Source organism: Pan troglodytes, chromosome 11 (assembly GCF_028858775.2).
Source record: "Pan troglodytes isolate AG18354 chromosome 11, NHGRI_mPanTro3-v2.0_pri, whole genome shotgun sequence".
In the NCBI taxonomy this organism is placed as follows: Eukaryota; Metazoa; Chordata; class Mammalia; order Primates; family Hominidae; genus Pan; species Pan troglodytes.
The window spans coordinates 62965154-62974151 of NC_072409.2; the positions used below are offsets into that span (position 1 = coordinate 62965154).

The 8998-nt window shown below is 40.5% G+C and overlaps 1 pseudogene; it reads left to right on the plus strand.

Annotated features, from left to right (window-relative positions):
- The first annotated feature begins 392 nt into the window (after positions 1–392).
- On the plus strand, positions 393–1096 carry LOC107976581 (small ribosomal subunit protein eS12-like; annotated as a pseudogene).
- Positions 1097–8998: the final 7902 nt, after the last annotated feature.

Here is an 8998-nt window from a genome sequence, read left to right on the forward strand (position 1 = left end):
CTATGGATGGAGGGATGTGAGGAAGGAATGGAGAGTTATTTAATTGGTATAGAGTTTCAGTTTTGCAAGATGAATTGCCTCCTGGAGATGGATGTTGGTGATGTTTGTATGTACTTTATACCACTGAAGTGTGCACTTAAAAATAGTTAAGATGGCAAATTTTATATGTGCATTTTACCACAATTAATAATTTTTTTAACTTTTTAAAAAAATAACCAAGTGTGCTTGTCTGTTCTAGAAATGAAAACATTAATTTTATCTACTCTGATCTCTGGAATATATAAATCATCAATAAATAATCATGGCTTCTTACCTTGCCACTGAGTCACATGGAGGTGGAGGCTGCAGTGCATTCAAGATTTGACTTCACCTGTAATCCACCGCCATAGCTGTGGATTGCTGGAGGTGTAATGGACGTTAATACTGCTTTTCAAGAGGTGCTGAAAACCGCCCTCATCCATGGTGGCCTAGCATGTGGAATTCATGAAGCTGCCAAAGCCTTACACAAGTGCCAAGCCCATCTTTGTCTGCTTACATCCAACTGTGATGAGTCTGTGCATGTCAAGTTGGTGGAGGCCCTTTGTGCTGAACAGCAAATGAACCCAATTAAGGTTGATGACAATAAGAAACTAGGGGAATGCCGGGCGCAGTGGCTCACGCCTGTAATCCCAGCACTTTGGGAGGCTGAGGCAGGCGGATCATGAGGTCAGGAGATTGAGATCAACCTGGCCAACATGGTGAAACCCCGTCTTTACTAAAATACAAAAAATTAGCCAGGCGTGGTCCTGCATGCCTGTAGTGCCAGCTACTCAGGAGGCTAAGGCAGCGGAATCACTTGAACCCGGAAGGCGGAGGTTGCAGTGAATCGAGATTGTGCCACTGCACTCCGGCCTGGCAACAGAGCAAGATGCTGTCTTAAAAAAAAAAAGGAAGAAAGAAAAGATAAGAAACTAGGGGAATGGGTAGGCCTCTGTAAAATTGACAGAGAGAAGAAGCCCCTTAAAGTGGTTGGTTGCAATTGTGTAGTAGTTAAGGACTATGGCAAGGAGTCTCAGCCAAGGATGTTATCGAAGAGTCCTTCAAATGCAATAAATGAACACATAAAACTTTGGCTCTCACACATACACACACACAAATTGTTGTGGCTATAAATGCAGCCATAGTTGTGTTGATAAATTCTGATCTTGTCTTTGCTATTCCTTTGGGTAGTTCATCTGTTTTTATGGAAATAAAGCTTGCCTTTGTATGGATAATTTCACCTAGACCAATTTTACCAATTCTGGTCATGCAGTTCTAACTTCTTGCACGGTGGTTTCACTGGAACATTACCAAATTACCCCAGGCGCATCATGGCTAAATGAAAAGTCATGTTCTTTGTCTGTAACCAGTGTCTGCCTCTTGAATTTCCTGTGTCTTTTAGTGGTTATTGTCATTGTCTTAGTTATTATAGCTTAGATCCAAGGGGTCATTTTGGATCCTGTCTATTTTGCAGTGACAATTATTATTATTATTATTTTTTTGCCTTCATTCTTTTCTATTCCTAAACATACTATACAACATTTGAGGTAAATTTAACTTTTAAAACATTCAAGCCCCAGGAGGCTGAGGTTGCAGTGAGCCAAGATCACGCCGTTGCACTCCAGCCCAGGCGGCAGTTGGAGACTCTGTCTCAAAAAAAAAAAAAAAAAAAAAAAAAAAAAAAAAAAATCAAGCCATCCACTAACTTTTCCAAAGTAATCTCCTGCTATAATCAAGATCAATTATCTTCTTCTCCCAGTGTAGACTACTTAATGTCTGCATTTTTATTTTCCAGTGTTTTTTACCCACTTCTTTCCAAAAATAATGGTCTTCTTCTTCTTTTCCACTTAATCTAATGATCTCTTCCCATCAAACTTCCTTCTCCAGAAACTTTCCCAGGTTACTGCAGCCTGTAGCCATCTTAATCTCTGAATGGCTGCCTCGACACTTACTATTTCCTTTGAGTCACACAGTGGCCCTATCAACTCAGTGTCAGACAGGCATAACAAAAGCAGACCCAGGATGGTCAGAGTAGGGGATGGGGATGGATGAGGATGAGGGATGTGAAGATGGGGGTGTCAAATGATAGAAGTGTGTTGACAGGAGGCCAAGAGCTGAAAGGGGATTGTGGCCAAGGTTAGATAGTGAATTTGCTCAATAGGAGACGCAAATGTGAATAAGAGGTGCATGAAAGTCAATCTTTGGGAAAGCCGGGAGAACAATGAGAATAAGTATTGAGTTAAACCGAAATATCCCAACTTCCGATAAGATTTCTAGTCACTGTGTCTTGACTAGTGCACAGTCCCAGGCCACAGGGCAGATTAGGAGACAGAACATAGGTGTGGCATTTGACACATGGTTCCTAATCCCGGTTCTGCCACTTACTATCTGTATAATCTTGGGCAAATTACTTGAACTTTCTAAGCCCGTTGTTTTCATCTCTAGAATAAAGATAACAAAACCAAGATTATAAAGTCATCGTGATGATGAGATAAAATAAAATAATGTAGATAGGCTGGGCGGGGTGGCTCACACCTGTAATCCCAGCACTTTGGGAGGCTGAAGCAGGCAGATCACGAGGTCAGGAGATCGAGACTATCCTGGCTAACATGGTGAAACCCCATCTCTACTAAAAATACAAAAAAATTAGCTGGGCATGGTGGCAGGCGCCTGTAGTCCCAGCTACTTGGGAGGCTGAGGCAGGAGAATGGCGTGAACCCGGGAGCTGGAGGTTGCAGTGAGCTGACATCGTGCCACTGTGCTCCAGCCTGGGCTACAGAGTGAGACTCCATCTCAAAACAAAAACAAAAACAAAAACAAAAACAAAAAGATAGATAGATAGATAGATAGACAGATATAGATATAGATAAAGTTCCTAGTGGATGCTCAGTAATGGTAGCTATCAAATTTTTACTTGGTCTGAGAATAATTACTCTGTAACTATGAATGAAAAGTATCTTTCTTATGATGTATAAAGAAAATATCATTACTACATCACTGTGTAAATAAAGCTTAGTGTTCATGAATGTCAGCCCACAGCTTAAGTATGTAAGAAATATTGCCTTCCCTTATTCCTTTTTTCCTTCCTACCTTCCCGTCTATTTTTTTCTTTCTATTTAATTTTGACTCCAATATAGACTGTTGGGAGTTTCAATCTCAATGATTCTTGGGATTCCCCACCTTCTTCAGTTTTACACCAAGGGTGCAGAATCTTTAACTGAGGCACTAGGCAAATCCTGCTACTCACTGGTCTCTGTCTACATCAAGTCCTGCTGAGATGCCTACCATGCCTAGAACTCCTTCCGACGTTTTCCACAATTGGACACCAGGGATCTTTGGTCAATCTAGGAATACTAGGTCTAAGTCTAGTGTCTTAGGAAACCACATGGAAATATGGAAGGAAGAAGGACAGAAGGAAGAAAGGGTGGAAGAAAGGAAGGAAAGAAAAAAGCCACTGGCTCAGGGTCAACTGGGTTTGTTTATTAGGCAATAGATTAACAGGTGAAGAAAGCCATGTAGTCTAGGTAGAAATGAAAACCTCTGGAGGAAAAAATAGAGTGGAAAAGAGCAGAAGGAAAAAGGCCATGGAAAAGCCTAAAGCCCAAACTATTGTAGAGATTTTTCATTTGCAATTTGCAAGTTTTCTTCTGGTAGAGGAGACATGCAATGTATAAAGGGTATTTCCAGTTGACTCAGAGAAAGAGAACTCATGGGTCATGTGAAGCAGGAAGAACATAATAAATGACTTCATGGTTTGGTCTTACTCTAACTTGATTACTTGACTTCATCTTGTTTCTTCATCTGTAAAATGTAGAAGTTCTAAACACAAACTCTTAAAAATATATTTGAATTCTAAAATTCTCTAAATCATGTGAATTGAGAAAGATAATTTTATAGGATGGGCTTTGCTATGGTTTTCAGAGTCATGACTATGAAAGAAAAATGAAGTCAGAGGCAAAATAATCTCTTCTTCTTCCCAGGTGCCATTCCTCTTTGACTGCATCTCTGTTACAGCAGGTATAACTTTCAGTTCTGATTTATGGCCTTTTACTGGCAAGTCTTATCTTCTTGTTTACTACCAGTTTAAATTCTTTAAGGAACTAATTCAGCTACCCAGACCTATCTTCCTTCTCTTTTCCCTCCCTGCTCATACATATTCTCCTTGAACCTAGTAAGCACAAACAATTTTTTTATAAGCAAATGGAAAAGACCAGCTTTAAAAACTCAATAATTTCCTCTGAAGGTTACTCGTTGACTTCTCTTGGAAAGTTGTTTCTGTGGCTTACATCCTGACAAACTGAAACTGCTTTTGTCCTAACATATTTATTATTAAATTTTCACCACTGTGCTTAATGCTTTACAGTAATTTTCTCTTTTAATCTCACAACAACCCTGAAGAGCAGATCTGAATGCCATTTTGAAGACAGGAAAACAAAGGCCCATAGAGGTTATAGGATTTGCTAAAGATCATTCAGCTACTAAGGAGCAGAAGCAGGACATGATTCCAAGTCTTTCAGATTCCAAAGCCCACCTCCATATAGTAGAGGTGCGTTCTCAATTCTCTAAATATAGCTAATAGTAACTACTTCACAATTGGAAAGGCCAACTGATTTGTGGATATGCATAGAATAATAATAACGGTAAATTTGGAAACAAAACGATCTCTCCCCAAATCACTCTGAACAGAGTCTGATTTTTAGCAGCTATTTTGTGATATAACATACAGCATTGAAGTCTAGCCTTGAGTTTGTAATCATGGTGCTTACACAGGGTCATCAGGAGTTTGCAAACACAGTTACTCTGCTCTTAAGCAACAGAAGTTTTCAGTGAGAGAAAAAGGAAAACATTTTAAATATAAACATTTAGGAAAGAAACTGATGACCCATCCCATTAGAACGATTCAGACGGGAAATAATAGCCCTTTACTTTCAGCTTATTCTGAATAAGCAAGTATTTTCAGTGTGCATTCCATAATGACTCCCAATTCTCAGAACACTGAAAAACCTTTCAACAAACTCCAGAGGAAAATAAAGTCTGCTGTTGGTGAGACAGGGAACAAGATACCATCATCGCACAGTGACTGCCCAACTCTACAATAAACACATCAGGGAATATCTCCTGTATGTGTATGACACATTCTTAATCCACAATAAATATGTATTTGAACAGTAGATGTATTTTTCTTTCTAAAGAACAATTTTCTGTAGATATTTATGTCTGATTAAACATCAGAACAGAATCTACTTGCCTGTTCTCAGAAGTCCCTGTTTTACCTTAAGTATCCCTTTTTCATAATCTGGTTCAGTAACAGCTTTTTTGATTGAAAACTTCTTTTGGTTTGACAGTTTTTTTAATGTATGACATAAAAGTTTTAATTTAATATGCCAACTCATCTACTCTTTCCTCATTTATACTTTTTTTTTTTTTTTCCCCCAGTGGCACGATCTCAGCTCACTGCAACCTCTGCCTCCTGGGTTCAAGAGATTCTCCTGCTTCAGCCTCCCGAGTAGCTGGGATTACAGGCGCCCGTCATCATGCTCGGCTAATTTTTGTGTTATTAGTAGAGACGAGGTTTCACCATGTTGGCCAGGCTGGTCTCAAACTCTTGACCTCAGGTGATCCACCCGCCTCGACCTCCCAAAGTGCTGGGATTACAGGCATAAGCTACCACATCTGGCCTATACCTTTAAAAAATAAATAAATAAATAACCAGGCCGGCCAGGTGCAGTGGCTCACGTCTGTAATCCCAGCACTTTGGAGGCCAAGGTGTGTGGATCACGAGGTCAGGAGTTTGAGACCAGCCTGGCCAACATGGTGAAATCCCATCTCTACTAATAACACAAAAATTAGCTGAGCATGGTGGCGGGTGCCTGTAATCCCAGCTACATGGGAGGCTGAGGCAGGTGCGGAATTGCACCACCGCAGTCCGCCCTGGGTGAAAAGAGCGAGACTCTGTCTCAAAAAAAAACAAAAAACAAAAAACAAAAACCAAACTGGACTGGGTGTGGTGGCTTTAACTGGACTGGGTGTGGTGGCTTACACCTGTAATCCCAGCACTTCGGGAGGCTAAGGCAGGTGGACTGCTTGAGCTCAGCAGTTTGAGAGCAGCCTGGGCAATGTAGCAAGACCCTGTCTCTACTAAAATCAAAAACAAATTAGCTGGGTTTGGTGGCACATGCCTGTAGTTCCAGATACTTATGAGGCTGAGGCAGGAGGATCACTTGAGCCCAGGAGATTGTGGCTGCAGTGAGCTATGATAACACACCCTGGCAACTGTTTGCTGCTACTGCTTATCTCACACAGGTGAGGAAAATGACCTCTCTGCACGTCATTTCTGGCTCTATTACTCAAACTCTCTGATTCTAGCAATTATGGAGAATAAACAAAAGTTTGGAGGAGAAAACATTAATTATTCACTTTTTGGTGAAATATGTCGATTTTTTGGTATATGTATGATTTTTAGTCTTTACATAGAATTTTCTCTATTGGATTTTATATTTTAGTAAATGAAAGAAAAATCTCATTTAAAAATGTGTGTCCTATATTCCTATTACCATGAGTTTCTACAAATTATAATAAAATCTTTTTACTGGAAAATATCTACAAAATAGCAAATTGATAAAGGAATGAGGAATATTTCAAGCTACTTCCAAGGATGATTGAAGTTTGACAAATTCAACTCCCAGAATCCATCATTTTTGAGGCTGATGGTTGTTTGTGTGTGGGTGGGTATGCACACATGTGTGTTTATGTGTGCAGAGATGATACTAAAAACCACAGATGACAAATTGGTGATTATTCTCACAGATATGTTTTGACCTCCTAGCATAGTATTTTGCAACATCAAATTTATTGCAAACATTTATAAATCAGCAAACAACAAGAAAGCAGAATTCTGTAATCTCTTAGAAATGAGAAAATGTGGCAAAATGGGACCCTTAAACTCTCAATGCAAAGATTGGCTGGAGTTACGGAGAGACTGCAGAAGTAACCAGTGTTCATGATTTCCAATTATCTCATTCATCCTCATTGCTATGCATTACCTACCTGGCCCCTGTAGATATTTGAGTTTGAGGCCCTTGCTTTGAAGAAAACTCTGTGGGATTTCTTTCTAGAGTGGTCGATGACTCACTGATTTTATGGATAGTGACTCACAGTAGAGACATATTGGAGGTGTCTCAGGCCAGCTTACCAGCCAGGTGTAAAAGAAGGCTGCCTGTTAAGGAGCTCTAATAGCCCCACTCCTTCAGGCTCATGTGGATGAAGAGTCATATTGGAAGAGGCAAGAACAGCTTCACAAATCCTGAGGGAATGTGCCAAACTTCCATCCTCCTTGGAAGCAGCTTGAAATTGTACAACTGTCTTAACTTTCACTCATCAATGTACTGTTTTGTTATTTGACAATAAATGGGTTTTATTATAATTTCTAGAAACTCACTGAAGGTAGGCACAAAAAGGACATAGATTTTTAAATTAGGTTTCCATTCATTTATACAAAATCCATGGCCTGGATTGAGAACACAGCCTTTGCTTTCTTTCCTATTCTTACTTCTGGGAGGGAAGTTTCTGACTGTGAATATTGTCCTCAGAGGACCCTCATTTATTAATACAAAGGCATGTGTATATGTAAAAGTGTATGTAAACCAGCAGGCTTGGCTTGGCTTTCATGGAGCAAAACTAAGAGGTCTGGCAATTGTCCTGGTAATCACCTTGATAAAAACAGCAGATCTATTTCTGTTCCATGATGGATATTCTGGCTTTAAAATAGTTCAATTATTATGGTGCCTGAATTAATTAACCAGGTAATTTTGCAAACTGGGAAAAGTCTCCTTCGAGATGGAGTGGGTATCTCCTGCTTATGCCTCTATTGCTATGTAGCTTTTAAGTGGATTAATTTTAGAAAGTTCAGCTCACAAAGTTCCTTTTCCCTTACTGACAGCCCTGTAAACTTGACTTTAGATCTGTAACGGATGTCACTACTTCAAAGAACTGTAATCCTGTGTTTGATACACTCCTCCTGCCCCCAGGACATTATCTGTGCGAGAGAAGGGAAGCCAGGAACCCAGAAATGGTCTGCAGGGAGGTGAACTGGAATGGCAATACATGGTACACGGAAGAGCTTTGCCTCTAACGATGACCCTCAGCTTTCCTGCTGCTCTCTTCCTAGGTTTTGTTTCTAAGTATCTGGGCTTTGAAGAATGGGGGTGGAGGGATTCAAAGAAGACTTTTAGGAGGAGCCAGTCCCACTAGCAGATATTGTTGCTCTAACTCTGCCTAAGGAGCAATTTCTGGCCCTGAGTCATGATCCCAAACAGGAAGTGCTTCTGAGTTCCTCCAAACAAGGTATGTGGATGAGGGGGTGGAGTTTAGTACACAAATACCTAGCTGCCAGCCTTTCATGTTTACCAGGGATCAAGAATAGGTCATTTAAGGTCAAAGATATATCCTTTCTTGTCACTCCAAAGAATAAATAGTGTTGTCTTACACTCTAGGTGAAATGCTGACTTGAACTCCAGAGATATATTTGCTTTGGAGTTTTCCTTTCTTTCTTTTTTTTTTTTTGAGACTGAGTCTCGCTCTGTCGCCCAGGCTGGAGTGCAGTGGCGCGATCTCGGCTCACTGCAAGCTCTGCCTCCAGGGTTCACACCTTTCTCCTGCCTCAGCCTCCCGAGTAGCTGGGATTACAGGCACCCGCCACCACGTCCGGCTAATTTTTTTTTGTATTATTAGCAGAGACGGGGTTTTACTGTGTTAGCCAGGATGGTCTCGATCTCCTGACCTTGTGATCCACCAAACCTCGGCCTCCCAAAGTGCTGTGATTACAGGCGTGAGCCACCGCACCCAGCCGGAGGAGTTTTTCTTTAATGCTACCCAAACGCACTCTATAACTGTTATGGGCTTCAAAGAATTACATGAATAAAGTGGCTTAAATTTAACCTGTGTTCATGTTTGATCAGTTTTCTAGAGGAAAGTTTAAAGC